The following is a 16,793-nucleotide window of genomic DNA, read 5'->3' on the forward strand; positions in this document are numbered from 1 at the left end:
TGGAGGGTATCTCTGGATCTGCTGAAGTGGATAGGACTGGGGCCATGTCTGCTGAAGTGGAGGGGGGTTGTAGAGTAGTCACTACCACTACTGGCTCTTCAGACTGGCCAGTTGAAGTAGTGGATTTTCCCTTGAAGTGCTTGCCCTTAGGGTTGTCATCACCCTCCAGGCTATACCACGAGAAAGGTGCCTTTCCTTCACTTTCACGTCAAATCTGTGCTTCTCCACATTTTGGTCCTTCAGGTACATGGTTAGGAAGTTGGGGAATGGGTAGGACCTGTCACTCTCATTCACTACCCGTGTAATGACCCGGGACATCACATTCCCGACATTGATCGGGTACCCTGCCATGATGGATGCCACTAAGATTGCCCGATGAATTGGAAGTGAGTTGTCATGGGTGGTAGGATCTAGCCTGTTGCACACAATTGTCTCCCACCGCTTCGCCTCAAAATTCAATGTCCTCCTCAGTGGTACCTGGGATTGCCAAGTACTCTGCCAACCACGGGCGAGATTCTTCACCTAACTTCATTTTGTCTAAGTATAGGGACTCATCCTCCTCCGTGAAGCCCAAATAGTCACTGATGGTCTTGCCATCAAACTTCAGTTTCAGATTCCACACTTGGGTGACCGTGGTACCTTTTTGATGTGGGCCACGTTGGTGTAGAATTCTTTCACCAAGTACTCATTGGCGTTATCCGCCTGCCCTATGAAGTAGTCCCATCCAGCTCTTTTTCTAAATTGCCTCAGCACATTGGGATTGTGAAGCAAAAGATCCCGGGTGATAATTTTTCTCTCAAGTATTAACCTCTTTTCTGGCCACCACTCTCTGAATTTGTTGTAGGCAATCTCAGTGACGAACCGTTCCTCCCATGCCTCCGAGTTCCTAGTCCTCTCTACCCCACCAACTTGAGGCTCACCCCTTCTTCTTCCCCTTCTTCTGCTACTGCACCTCTTTGGATAACGAAGCCATAGGAGAGGTGGAGTACTCATCCCTACTGCCTTCAGCTGAGCCCCTAGACGACTCGGAAGATATATGAACTGAGTCTTGGGCAGTGGGGGTTGCTGGAGGTGTATCTCTCAATTGGTTCCTCTCCGGCCATTCAGGAACATACTCTGGCGCAGAGTCTGAAGATGCCTCCCGGTAGGGCTCATACTCACTCCCCAACTGATCAGTTGCTCTGTCTGCAGCTTTAATGATTTTTCTTGTGTTTTTAATGTTTTGTCGGGCTTGTTGGGTTAATTTTATCATTGTTTTATTCCCACCCCGGGAGGACTCTCCTCTTCCTGCTTGTTTACCACATTTTCCTCTTGATCTCACCATTTTCTGTAAACAACATTCATTCAGATTTTGTTAGTATCCAGCAAAATAATGAAGTTCACAGTTGTAGAAAAAATGTTGTAGACAGTATGAAAATTGCAGAGTGCGGCCACAAAGAGGCCATTGTGGACCGCACAAAATCCATTGCAGTCTGCCCATATGTGTGGGGTTTAGACTACCCACTCTCTGAATCTATGCACCGCGGACCGCACAAAATGCCATTGCGGTCCGCATTGAGGCATCGCGAACCGCACAAAATCCAATGCGGTCGCGGTCCGCACTGAACGCCCAGCTACAATACCAACCTAGGGTTCATGTTTTGATCAATTTTAGTCCAAATTTACACCTATTGATGAGTCCCTAAGTGTTGGTTTAGTGTTTTAACTACCTAATCCTAATTTAAAACAAAACATTAACTAACATAAGCTACAAACTTGAAAGAAATACGGACAGGAAAAGAAGAAGAACTAAGGAAAATAAAAATTCAAAGAAAATAAATAAATTAAACGACTAAGAAGAAGTTAATGTTACCAGAGATGAGATAAAATGCTGAGTAATGAACTTGAGCAGTTAATTTCGTTCAGATTAACAAGAGGAACATTAACTTTTATGTTTTAAGAGTAAAGGGGTCGAAAAGCTCGAATGTAGGGCCTCAAGTCCTATTTATAGAAAAAGGTCTTGGGGACCAGCTTACCTATCCACCAAGGACCGCACAAAATGGCACCGCGGTCCGCGGTGCTCGAAACCAAAGGGAACTGACAAATTAGCCACTGCGGACCGCGTAAAATGTAATTCGGTCGCAATGGACTACCGCGGTCCACACAAAATGCTATGCATCTGCACTGGTAAACTTCAGAGAACTCTTACTTTTGTCAAATCATCAGTGCGGTCTGCATTGATTTCTTGCCCTCGCACAAAGGTCTTTGTGGCCGCACAAAATGAGTGCGGTCCGCATTGACAACTTCAGAGAGTGGTCAGTTTCTAACGTTTTCCTGCACTGCATCAACACAATCCTACAAAATCTCACAACCAGTCAATCCAATAATAAATCCTACACTACAATGAAAATCAAAGAAAAACAAAAAGAAAAACACATGGGTTGCCTCCCAAGAAGTGCCTGATTTAACGTCGCGGCACATCGCAGGTTACCATCAAATTATTTGAGGTGAAGAAGTGCCACTATGTGGCTGTTATCAATCTTTCCCAAGTAATGCTTGACCCTATGCCCATTCACTCTGAAACCTTCCCCTTTTTTATTCTTCAAGTCAAGTGCACCAAACGGGGTCACAAATTCCACTTCAAAAGGTCCACTCCATTTTGAGTTAAGATTTCCCGAAAACAAACGTAACCGAGAGTTGAACAAGAGAACCAAATCACCCACTTTGAACTCCTTGCTATGAGCATATTTATCATGAAGGTACTTCATCTTGTCCTTGTACAAGGACGAACTGAAGTAGGCTTGGAATCAGAATTTATCATGTTCATTATGCTGCTCTACATGAAGATTTGCTGCTACATCCCATTCAAGATTCAAATTGCTCAAAGCCCACATGACCTTATGTTTTAACTCAACTACTAGATGGAAAGCTTTCCTAAATACCAACCTATATGGAGACATACTAATCGGAGTCTTATAAGTAGTCATATAAGCCCATAGAGCATCATCCAACTTCTTTGACCAATCGGTCCTATTTGCATTGACCGTCTTTGACAATATACTCTTGATTTCCCTGTTTGAGACTTCAACTTGGCCACTCACTTGAGGATGATAAGGAGTAGAAACGTTGTGGTTGACACCATACTTTGCAAGCAAAGTGTCAAAAGCTCTATTACAAAGATGAGACCCCCCATCACTTATGATTGCATGCGGAGTGCCAAACCTAGTAAAACTGCTCTTCTTGAGAAATGCAACAACACTCCGGGCCTCATTATTGGGTAAAGCCACGGCCTCAACCCACTTTGAAACATAGTCAACCTCCACAAGAATGTATGAGCTCCAACACATGAGCTAACAAACGGGCCCATAAAATAAATGCCCCACACATCAAAAATATCAACCTCAAGAATGGTATTGAGAGGCATCTCATTTTTCTTCGAAATTCCACCCGCTTTTTGACATTCGTCACACCTCTTCACAAGTTCACTTGCATCTTTGTACAAAGTTGGCCAATAAATCCCACAACAAAGAACTTTGGAAGCCATCCTCGCCCCGCCATGATGGCCACCATAGGGAGAGGAATGACAAGACTCCAAGATGCTCAATTGCTCTTCTTACGGGACACTCCTTCGGATCACACCATCCGTGCAAATCTTGAACAAGTATGGATCATTAGGGCTATTCATTCGGATTGGATATCCGAAATCCGAACCGATCCATTCAATTTTGAATTTTGGATTTCGGATTGGATCGGATTTCGGATTATGTTTATTAAAATTTCGGATTTCGGATCGGATTTCGGATTGGTATATTTTAATCCAATCCAATCCGAAATCCAAAATTATTAGGACATGTATAAATACTACACTTTAATTTACATCAACCTCCAAGTTATTACCTTTACAATTGCTAGATTTAGCTATATTGGCACCATAGTACTCTCATAATTGCATAAACATGAATTTTTCTTAATGTATTGCCTCTTTTACAAAGAAAATATACATATTAGTTTAAATTTGAGGCATAATAATACGATCCGATATCCGATCTGATCCAAACTTTAAAATCTAATCCGATCCGATATAATTCGGATCAAATTCGGATTGCATTTTCTAGAATCCGAAATTCGAAATTCGAATCTGAAATATGCTAAATCCGATCCAATCCGTGCACAGCCCTATGGCTCATCCCAATAGAAATCCAAACTATCCTGTTTGAGCTTCTTCCTTTGGTTAGAAAAGAGCTCACATGGGATTATACCAGTCACAAGGAAATTAGTAATGTTCGCAAACCATGGCACACCATTCACCGACACCGAAAGGAGTTGTTCGCCGAGAAATGAATCATTGATCTCTAGGCCATCACGAGGCCTCTCTTCCTCCTCCAAGCCGGACAAATGGTCTGCCACTTGGTTTTCACTACCCTTCCGGTCCGCAATCTCCAAATCAAACTCTTGAAGTAACAATACCCATCGCATCAGTCTAGATTTGGAATCCTTCTTCGTCATCAAGTACCAGAGTGTGGCATGATCGGTATGGACTATGACCTTGGCACCTACAAGATACGACCGAAATTTATCCATTGCGAACACAATAGCCAAAAGTTCTTTTTCGGTCACCGTGTAGTTCACTTGAGCATCATTCAATGTCTTGCTCACATAGTACACCAGATGAAACATTTTGTTCACTCTTTGACCCAAAATCGCCCCAACCGCAACATCGCTCGCATCACACATGAGCTCAAAGGGCAAGCTCCAATAATGATAGGAGTGGTGGTCAACTTATGCTTGAGAATTTCAAAGACTTGCATACATCTCTCATCGAACACAAACTTGGCATCCTTTTCCAATAACTTGCATAAGGGGTTCATTACCTTCAAAAAGTCTTTAATAAATCTCCGGTAGAACCCCGCATGCCCTAGAAAAATTCTAACTCCCTTGACATAGGTAGGGGAGGGAGACTTGAAATCACATCAAGTTTTGCTTTTTCTACCTCAATACCGTTCTTTGAAATTTTATTCCCAAGAACTATGCCCTCTTCCACCATAAAGTGGCATTTCTCCCAATTAAGAACAAGATTGGTTTCTTTACAATGGGCCAAAACCCTATCAAGATTTTTCAAACACTCATCAAATGAATCACCCACAACACTGAAGTCTTCCATGAACACCTCCAAAATATCTTCCACCATATCGGTAAAAATGGCCATCATACACTGGGTGACCCCATGGTCACTCATTTGCACAAGGTTTTACATGATCATGGGCAGGCTATAGCTAAGTTGACAACTACAATGAACCAACTAGGAAAGGCACAGTTGCAACAAGTTCAAAATCCTGGCCAAGTGAATGCCATGAAGGGTGTCAAAATGCTAGTCAACAAAAGAAGACAAAGAGGTCAACAAAACCAAGGGAATTCTGAGCAATTTGACATTGATTGTGGTGGATTCCAAGATGATAGTTATGATGGGTAGAATGAAGAGGTGCAATACATGAACAATTATCAAGGCCAAAGGGGCAATTCTTCCAACCAACAACAATGGAGACCCCAAGGCAATTGGGGAAATCAACAACAACAAGGCAATGGCAAGTGGAGGAACAACAACCAAAACTCCCACTGGGGCAATCAGAACAATAATCAGAACAATCAAGCTAATTGGAATGGGAACAACAACAACTAGGGTGGTAACAACAATCAAGGTGGGTGGAACAATGGCAATCAAGGAAACCAGGGGCAAGGATTTCAAAGGCCTCCAATGTATCAACAACTAAACAATCCGCCCCCATTTCTATCCCAAGGTCCTAGTTCTTATAACCCTGATATGGGGAGAATTGAAATGATGTTTGAACAGATGATGAAGAAGAGTGCGGATTTCGATGCTTAGTTGTCTTCCCACAATAATTCAACTAGAAATTTGGAGGTTCAGTTAGGCCGAATCTCACAGTCCTTGAATACTCGCCCTAAGGGTGCTCTACCAAGTGATACAGTGGTAAACCCGAAGGGTGGGAACAATCATGTTATGGCGGTAACTACAAGGAGTGGACGAGGCGGTGATGTGAATACCTCCAAACAAAAGCAAATTTTGAGTGATGAAGTTGAGTTGAAAGAAGATGAAGTTCCTTTGGTGGTTGAAAATGTGATTGATGATAATGTGATCGAAATGACATGAACCTGTCTAGGGAACACGTAATAGACATGTCAGAGCCAGTTGTGCCTAGAGCCAAGGCTCCTTTGCCAAGGCCACCTCCACCTTATCCTCAAAGGCTTGCGATGCAAAAAAATGAGAATTAGTTTAAAAAGTTCATTGATATGATAAAGAGCTTATCCATTAATTTGCCCTTGGTGGAGGCTCTTGAACAAATGTCGGGCTATGCTAAATTCATGAAGAACTTGGTGACAAAGAAATGATCCATGGATTGTGAAACTATAAAGATGACCTACCAAGTTAGTGCAATAGTGCATTCAATGACCCCGAAGCTTGAAGATCCTGGTGCTTTCACCATTCCTTGAACCATTGGGAGTGCGAACTTTGCTAAGGCTCTATGTGATTTGGGGGCAAGTATCAACTTGATGCCCTACACAGTTTTCAAGACTTAGGGTATTGGACAACCGAGGCCGACTTCCATGAGATTGCAACTGGCGGATAGAATGATGAAGAGACCATTGGGTATTATTGATGATATAATTGTCCGGGTGGACAAATTTATCTTGCAAGTTGACTTTGTGATCTTGGATTGTGGGGTGGATTATGAAGTTCCAATAATATTGGGGAGACCTTTCCTTGCTAATGGGAAGGCCTTAGTTGATGTTGAAGTAGGGAAACTCACCTTTCGGGTGGGTGATGAAAAAGTGGTCTTTCATGTGTACAAGTCAATGAAGCAGCCCCAACAGTTCTGAGGTGTGCTCTTTTATGGACCTTGTCACGATAGTCATAGTTGATGATACCAGTGTAATGATCAATGTGGAGGACCTTCTGGATGCCGTATTGTTGAATCTTGATCTCAATGATGATGAGGGCCGAGTGGAGTGTGTGAATGCTTTACATATGATGGTCTCCTACTCTTATGAACCTAGAAAACTATCTTTGGAACTTGAGAATTGGAAGACTCCACCAACAAAACCTTCAATTGAGGAGTCTCCGGTGTTGGAGTTGAAGTCGTTGCCTCCACACCTCAGGTATAAGTTCTTAGGGCCTAGTTCTACTTTGCCAGTTATTCTTTCCTCTTGTCTTTCTAACATGCAGGTTGATGCCACATTGGCGGTGCTTTAAAAGCGAAAAAAGGCAATTGGATGGACTCTAGCTGATATTCAGGGTATAAGCCCCACATTCTGTATGCACAAGATTATTCTGGAAGATGATGCAAAGCCCTCCTTGGAACATCAAAGGAGGTTGAACGAAGCAATGCAAGAAGTTGTGAAAAAGGAGGTGATCAAGTGGTTAGATGTCGGGGTTGTGTACCCCATCTCTGATAGCTCTTTGACTTCGCCGGTGCAATGTATACCAAAGAATGGTGTCATTACCGTGGTTGCAAATTGACAAAATGAGTTGATTCCTACCAGAACCGTCACCAGTTGGAGGGTATACATGGACTACCGCAAGTTGAATAAAGTGACCCATAAGGATCACTTTCCATTGCCTTTTCTTGACCAAATATTAGACCGACTTGCTGAGCGTGCCTTCTACTATTTCTTGGATGGGTATTCTGGGTACAACCAAATCTTGATTGCTCTGGTAGATCAGGAGAAGACTACATTCACTTGTCCATATGGAACCTTTGCTTTTTCTCGGATGCCCTGGGGCACATTGGCTCTACTTTGCCAAGCAGAAGAAGTGTCAGCCATCTAATAAACAATGTCACAAGCCTAATCATAAGACAACTTCATGAAGTTGCTGCCAACAAGTTGGTTCACTATGCATTAGTTTGTTGTGTTAATGCCCCAGTAGAAAGTCTATTGGATCATCGTCTCAGTCATATCATTGTTGGGGCATTCCTTTACCATTGTTCTATAACGCTCCCAAATCTCATGCAAAGGTTCAGTGGGCTCTTGCTTGAAATCCAAGATCTCATCTCTCAATGCTGCCATATGCCCAGGTGAGAAAAGTTTTACAATGAACTTGTCCGCCAACTCATCCCAAGTAGTGACGGAATGGTTAGGAAGTCGCTCAATGCAATCCAATGTATTCCCTCTAAGTGAAAATGGGAAGAGTCTCAACCGAAGTGCATCCTCGGACACATTTGTTTGCTTGCTCCCCCAACAGGCATCCACGAACCCCTTGAGATGTTTGTAAGCATTTTGATTGGCATCGCCCATGAAATACCCACGTTGCTCCAGCAATGTCAGCATCACATTGGTAATTTGAAAATTGCTCGCCCGAATCTGGGGTGGGACAATTGCACTTGAATAACCTTGGTTTGGAAGCACTCGAGGAGCCCTCTTGGAGGTGGTGGGGGAGGGTCTGGAATATTATCATTTGCCTGGCAGCTTCTCCTTTGTCCTTGAGGCACAATAGGGACCTCATATTCAATATTGTCATCTACTTCCTCCCCCGGCGGAAGATCTACAAGAGGTGCGTTGTTTAAGTTTGATGTCATTCTGTACCTGAAGTTGTGACACAGACAAATTAGTAACACAGAAGGAAAGAAGAGCAATACAGAAAACTATTTAGATAGATAGCCAAAACCGTTATCTCCCGGCAGAGGCGCCAAAAAGTGATCGAGGCCAACCCTTACTACTATTAAGTAGCAAGAGAGGTCGAAGCAGCTTTTACCCGAGAAGGTCGGGATCGATTTCCACAGGGATCTAGATAATGGAGTTGAGTTTCTATCTAAATGAGAGTTGTGTAATTGTTCCTAATTGCATTTCTAAACATTGTTCGTTTTGGTTTTACTTCTAATTTTATATTACTATGATGCTAAATTAAGCTAAGTAAAGCTAAGATTAAACTATTGAGAGTTGATCAAATAGATAAAAGGCACTAGGGTAGTGACTTTCACCTATGTGGTTAATTGACGGATTCTTGAGTCTAAAGCTAGATTGTCACATTTGGGGAGTATGATATAACCATTGCACTATTTTACTCACTCTATACCTCTTGGTAGTTCGAGTGATTTTGCCCGAATTGACTTTCTCAAGACCAATTGGGTATGCAAATTTGTGCAAGCAATTGAGGTTCAAGTCGGGTACTACTATCTCTAGGTTTAACCCTTTAATTGGGGATATCAATTTCTTGAATACGCCTCAATTCCTTTTTGGACCAATTTCATGGACTTAGGCTCTCTCTCTAAAGAAGAACCAAAGTCTGCTAGGCATAAACTAGTTTTTGCAACCACTAAGTCAACATTAAAACCCTGAATTAACCCATAAACAATCAAGCATCAAAACACAAGACCCATCAATTACCCACACTAAAATTGAGCTACAACCCTAGCTAATGGGTCTAGCTACTCATAATTATGGAAGAAAACAAAGAAATAGATGAAGAAAAGCTCATAATAATTAATTACTAAATAAAACTTGAAGATTCAATGTTAAAACTAAGCTAAAATTACTCAAAATGGTAAAAGAAATGAGTTCACGAGAGCAGCTCTACGTCCAAAACTATCTAATGACCTAAAAGTGGGAAAAGAAACTATTTATACTAGACTGAAAATTCTGGACAAAAATACTCCTGCGGGGGTAGTGCGAACCGCACAAAATTGAGTGCGGCCGCACTAAAGCTCTTGGCTTGACTAATCTGCTCTCTGAAGTTGGCCACCGCGGACCGCACAAAATGCATCGCGTCCGCGGTGGCTTCTATTGCGGTCCACACAAAATGGACCGCGGACTGCATTGACCAGGTTCCCCAAAATACCACCTCTCTGAACTTTAGCTTTGCGGACCGCACGAAATCGAGTGCGGGCGCATTGGTTCTGCTTGACTGAGCTTGGTATTGGTCTGGGTACTTGTGCAAGTTTCACTCCTTTTTGAGCTAGTTTTTTTTATACCTTGTCACCTTGTTGATCAAACCTTCAATGAAGTACACCTTGTGAGCCTTTGGGACTAATTTGTACACATTTCTAATCCAAACTTAATCAAGAAGAAGTGTAAATGCATCATAATCCCTAGTTATCACGGACCGCAGAAAATGCACCGCGACCATGATATGGCACCGCAAACCGCAAAAAATGCATTACGAAGGCGGTGAAAACTTCAGAGAACCTTCACTTTTGACCATTTAGCATTGCGGACCGCAATCAAATTTTACCCCCGCGAAAAATGGAATGCGACAGCGGTCCAAACTTCAGAAAGTTCAACATTTTACCAATTTGGTCCTGCACTGCATCAAAACAGCCGTACACACATGTCACAACCAGTTACTCCAAAAGCAAATCCTACACTAAGAAAAAAATCAAAGAAAAATAAAAAGAAGGATACATGGGTTGCCTCCACCTTAAGTAATTTCCACCAAAATGATGCACAACGGATTTCCAACTACCTTCTTAGACATAGACATATGAAAACACTGAATACATGGAGAGCAATGACGGTGAAACATCATACTCATAGAACGGCCTAATGTGAACTACACTTATTCCACTTTCATTATCAATTCACATAACATCTTTAGAGGGAAAATATTGAGAATAACCCATTCACATTCCTAAAATCTAAATCTCCACGCGAGCACCCACGCTAGACCGTTGATGACCTTCAACAATTAGTTTAAGATGTGCTATCATAAATTGACCATAAAATTACCTATCGGATATATGTGATCACACTATGAAGCTTCCTCTTTGACTTTTTTTTGAACCTTCAATACCCAATGGATTTAATACAATGAGGAACAACAGAGTTTGAGATCAAGCTGGAATTATTCAGGAATCCATTTATGCGCTGAGCAGAGTATTTCATAAGGTTATATGCTAAGAGACACAAAGATTACTACTAACTATACTGACATGGTTAATCATTGTGATGACATCAATTATTAGACAAATAAGGCATATGAGTAACTCGTACATTGGCAATAGGAACCATTAAGGAGGAATATTCAAGTACGTGAACCAGTCGTCTTCTGGAGTGTAGGGAAAATCCATTTATCAAGAATAAGAATACCATGGCACCTTGAATGCAATATGGGTTTCAAAATACATGATGTTGAATTATACTCTTAACACTAACTGACATACAGAATCTATGCCACAAGCCCATGAAGATGAAAAGAAGTTGAACACTTATGAGATTATCATATTTCAAACAGCTTAACCCTTCCTAATAGTTGATCCTATACGAGAGAACTGAAGATATGACAACTTATCTTCCAAATCAATATGCTCATGATATGTGCAAAAAAAATCTGAAGGCATCTAATCTCAATCTTTCATGAGTGAAACCATATAGCTAGGACATCTTAATATTGGGACAAAATCATGTATTGGTTAGATGGGTTCTAATGGTTAACATGATGCTCCGGGGAGAAAGACAAATAACACTCCTACCCACCCGGGGAGATGGAATACCAAGGGTAGCAAAACTTCCCGCACATGACATTGACATAGTGAATGATTCTAAAAGTCGAGGGTGTAAAGACAACCAAACTCAATGAGACAGTACAAAATAATCATGGAAGGTTTGAAGATGTTCATGATAATTCTCCATGGATTTTGACTTGAGAGAGGAAGTGTCATAGTGACACACAGAAGGGCATGTTCTCTCGTGGTTATCGAACAAGTGTTGGGAAACTAGCATAATGAATTCACTAACTAAGGAATACAATTAACACATTGTGGAGGTATAAAGAGAAAATAATCATTTGTTATGACATGGACATGCTTCTGCTATATTAACTCCCAATCTGCAATACAAGACCACATCATGGGCGACCACAATACTAGGAACTAAGTGAGCTACTTGCTACGGGATGTCCCAAGTGGACACGAAAGTTATACCACGATGGCGACACATGATCTTCCTATGTTGGAGATGTGAGGATCTCAATTTTTAGAGAGACTTTATGCACACGGTGACCATTTCGATTGAGATGCACTCATATGATAGGTGATGATGCATGCTCTCACGTTACTTGATAGTGAGAAGGTTTTGTGATGATACTCGAAAGAGAGTAGAGTGATTGTTCAGACCATAGAAGCCATATACACCAATAAGAAAAAGAGTGACTCGAGAAGAATCGCAACACTAGGATGCTTTACATGGAACTTGACACCACATAGGTAAACTTTATGACAGTGCATGCATAGGCACAAGTGAGCAGATGTTGTCCATTTAGATAAAATATTTTGTAAGAAATTCATCAGGTATAGTCCCTTGTTAAGAATTTAGGAAAAGCAAGCGGGAAGTATTAATTCTAGAATCATAACTCCATTCAAGAACACAATTATAGAACTTAATTCCACAAGAATGTAAATAAGAAGATTTGTAATAGAGTGGATTCACGAATAATGCATCTCATTCAAAAAGTCGATACATGCAATGTTTTGTTATTCAACACCTTGTTAAGACCATGTTTATGAGAATTCTTCAATATGGATGCACATATACAATGAGTAGAAATTTTAATTTGACTCACTTAATGACTTTAGGTTGGTAGGGCAATAGATTAATCGATACCCCTCGACACCACATCCCTAACGTACGTAGGTAACATACTGATATACTATATGATCTGGTGGTGCAGAGACATTAATAGGAACAAGGGTACTCCCCTTAGCAACAAGTTCTACCAATCCCTCCGTGGCTCGATACATTCTCTTAACTAACGCTTGGGCAATCTCCCTCAGATTCAATGGTGGGGTAATTCCCTCCTTAATGCTTCAAACTCGTGGATTAAGGTATCAAGATTACTCATCTAAAGAATACATAGCGAGGAAATTAGCTCCCTATCTTGGGTTCTACCGCATGATCTGGAGTATCAAAGAAGGGTGAAATTCCCAAATGTCCGAATAGCCTCCAACTTATAGATGTGGTCGACAATACACTGATAAGAAGGACTCTACTAGACACGGCACTGAGACATCCTAGGACACTTTAAAACCTTAGGCTCTGATACCAAGTTTGTCATGCCCCAAAATCCAAGGAGCGCGACCGGCACTCAACCGAGTAAACACGACTGAGCAAGCCTGTTAGGTTTCATTCTACCCAAACTAATTCATGAATAAATAGGAGATGGACTGCATTAAGCATACTTAGTAAGTATTTCATTGACAACTTCCATTTCATTTCCATTAGCATCTTAAATCATAATTGTCAAAATATTACAATTTTTATAAATCTTTGTCAAACATCAATATTTCTACTTTAATTCCAATACCCGACACTACCCACAACCTGTCTATGGAGGCTCTAAACACAACTGAAGAGTAATGTAATATGAAAATGCTGGAAACAAGGCTCCGGCTATACCTCAAATACAAAGTATATGATGAACGGATGAAACAGGATCCCGAAATGAAGTGGGCTCACCAAGTCAGCTGAAAGGATGATGCGACACTACCTGCGACCAACACTGCCTGCTATAGAAACACTTACATCCATTTAAAGACGTAGCGCTCCCTGCAAAAGGGACGTTAGTGCCATCGAATAGCACTAAAGTGTATAACTAAACACCATCTAGTTAGAAAGAACTTTCATACAAGAATAAAGAGGAAATCATAAAGACAACAAAGTTTCAAATAAGCACCATGTCAACAATATAAGGAGATTCACATGATTTTCACATAGTTTCCGAAATTTTATATTAGAGCATCCCACACTGTTGCATCATTATCCACTTTGCCACCGCTTCTTTGAACGGAGTCCGATCACGGCCCGATCGGCTAAGCCGTCTCCCAGAGACGTTACCATTATTTCATTCACACTTACCAGTTTCAATCATCAATCCATTACTACCATGTATATATATCATGGCGTCCGATCACAGCCCGATCGGCTAAGCTACCTCATTTGAGACATATACCTCATTCATTATTTCATTGTCACTTTTCGGGTTCAATATCAACACATTACCACCATGTTTGTAGCATGGCGTCTTACCAAGACGTTGCCTCAATCACAATTTCATTCTCACTTTCCGATTTCAATATCAGTACAATACCACCACAGTAGTCCAAATCTTCAGAACAACTCCCTTTCCCCCGGTCTCAAACACATTACCACCATGTTACCATTTAATCACTTTAGATGTATCATCGCCACCACGTGGCTATCATCAATCTTGCCAAGATAGAGCTTGACTCTATGCCCATTAACTCTAAAGATCTCTCCATTTTTGTTTTTCAAGTCAAGTGCACCAAACGGAGTCATAAGCACCACTTCAAAAGGTCCACTCCATTTTGACTTAAGTTTTCCCGGAAACAGACATAACCGAGAATTGAACAAGAGAACCAAATCACCCACTTTGAACTCCTTGCCACGGGCATACTTATCATGAAGGTACTTCATCTTGTCCTTATACAAGGACGAACTGGTGTAGGCATGAAATCGAAATTCATCAAGTTCATTAAGCTGCTCCACATGAAGATTTGCTGCTATATCCTATTCAAGATTCAGTTTCCTCAAAGCCCACATGGCCTTGTGCTCTAACTCGACCGGTAGATGGAAAGCTTTCCCAAACACCAACTGGTATGTCTCCATACCAATCAGAGTCTTGTAAGTAGTCCTATAAGCCTATAGAGCATCATCCAACTTCTTTGACCAATCGGTCCTATTTTCATTGACCGTCTTTGACAATATACTCTTTATTTCCCTGTTTGAGACTTCAACGTGGCCACTTGTCTGAGGATGATAAGGAGTAGAAACTTTGTGATTGACACCGTACAATCAAAGTGTAAAAGCTGTATTGCAAAAATGAGACCCCCCATCACTTATGATTGCTCGAGGAGTGCCAAAACGAGTAAAAATACTTTTCTTGAGAAACACAACCACACTCCGGGCCTCATTATTGGGTAAAGCCACGACCTCAACCCACTTTGAAACATAGTCAACTGCCACTAGAATGTATGTGTTGCCATATGAACTAACAAATGGGCCCATGAAATCAATTCCCCACACATCAAAGATATCAACTTCGAGAATAGTGGTGAGAGGCATCTCATCCTTCTTTGAAATTCCACCTACTCTTTCACATTTACCGCATCTCTTCACAAGTTCACATGCATCCTTATACAATTTTGGCCAGTAAAAACCACAACTAAGAACCTTTAAAGCTGTCCTCACCCCACCATGATGACCACCATAGGGAGATGAATGACAAACCTCTAGCATACTTAATTGCTCCTCCTCTAGGACACATCTTCGGATCACACTATCAGTGCATATCTTGAACAAGTAAGGCTCATCCCAATAGTAGTCCAAACTATCTCGTTTAAGCTTCTTCTTTTGGTTAGAAGAGAGCTCACAGGGACAATACTAGTCATAAGGAAGTTGGCAACTTCGGCAAACCATGGCATGCTATTCACTGATACGAAGAGGAGCTGCTCATCAGGAAAAGAATCATTAATTTCAAGGCCATCACGGGGCCTTCCCTCCTCCTCCAAGAGGGACAAGTGGTCCGCCACTTGGTTTTCACACCCTTTCCTGTCCACAATCTCAAAATCAAACTCTTGAAGTAACAAGACCCATCTCATCAAACGAGCTTTGGAATCCTTCTTTGTCATTAAGTATCGGAGTGCAGCATGGTCGGTATGAACTATCACTTTAGCCCCCATGAGATAAGGCCTAAATTTCTCCATTGCCAACACAATCGCCAACAACTCTTTTTCTGTCACCGTGTAATTCACTTGAGCATCATTCATTGTCTTGTTTGCATAATACACCGGGTCAAACATTTTATTCACTCTTTGACCCAAGACCGCCCCAACCACAACATCACTCGCATCACACATGAGCTCAAAAGGCAAGCTCCAATTGGGTGCGGTAATAATAGGAGTGGTGATCAACTAGTACTAGAGGAGTTCAAAAGCTATCATGCATTCCTCATTGAACACGAACTTGACATCTTTTTCCAATAACTTGCACAAGGGATTCACTACCTTAGAAAAGTCTTTAATAAATCTCCGGTAGAACCCCGCATGCCCAAGAAAACTTCTAACCCCTTGATTGAAGTAGGAGGAGGAAGCTTTGAGATCACTTCAATTTTAGCCTTGTCCACCTCTATGCCGTGCTTTGAAATCTTGTGGCCGAGGACAATGCCCTCCTCGACCATAAAGTGGTATTTCTCCCAATTAAGCACAAGATTGGTTTCTTCATACCGGGCTAACACCCTGTCAAGATTCTTCAAACATTCATCAAACGGGTCACCCACAACAATGAAGTCGTCTATGAATACCTTCAAAATGTCCTCCACCATGTCGGTAAATATGGTCATCATACACCGCTGGAATGTAGCCGGTGCATTACACAACCCAAATGGCATCCTAGAAAAGACAAAGGTACCATACGGACACGTGAAGATGGTTTTCTCCTAATCTTTTGGAGCAATCAAAATTTGGTTGTACCTAGAATACCCATCCAAGAAATATTAGAAGGCACGCCCAGCAAGTCTATCTAGCATCTGGTCAAGAAAAGGCAATGGAAGTGATCCTTGTGGGTCACTTTATTCAACTTGAGGTAGTCCATGCACACCCTCCATCCGGTAATTGTCCTGGTGGGAATCCACTCATTTTGCACATTGGTAGCCACGGTCATACCACCTTTCTTCGGCACACATTAAACTGACGATGTCCAAGAACTATCAGAGATGGGATATACAACCCCGACATCCAACCACTTGATCACCTCTTTTTTTCACAACCTCTTGCATCGCCTCGTTCAACCTC

This window comes from Nicotiana sylvestris, chromosome 8 (genome assembly GCF_000393655.2).
Source record: "Nicotiana sylvestris chromosome 8, ASM39365v2, whole genome shotgun sequence".
NCBI lineage: Eukaryota > Viridiplantae > Streptophyta > Magnoliopsida > Solanales > Solanaceae > Nicotiana > Nicotiana sylvestris.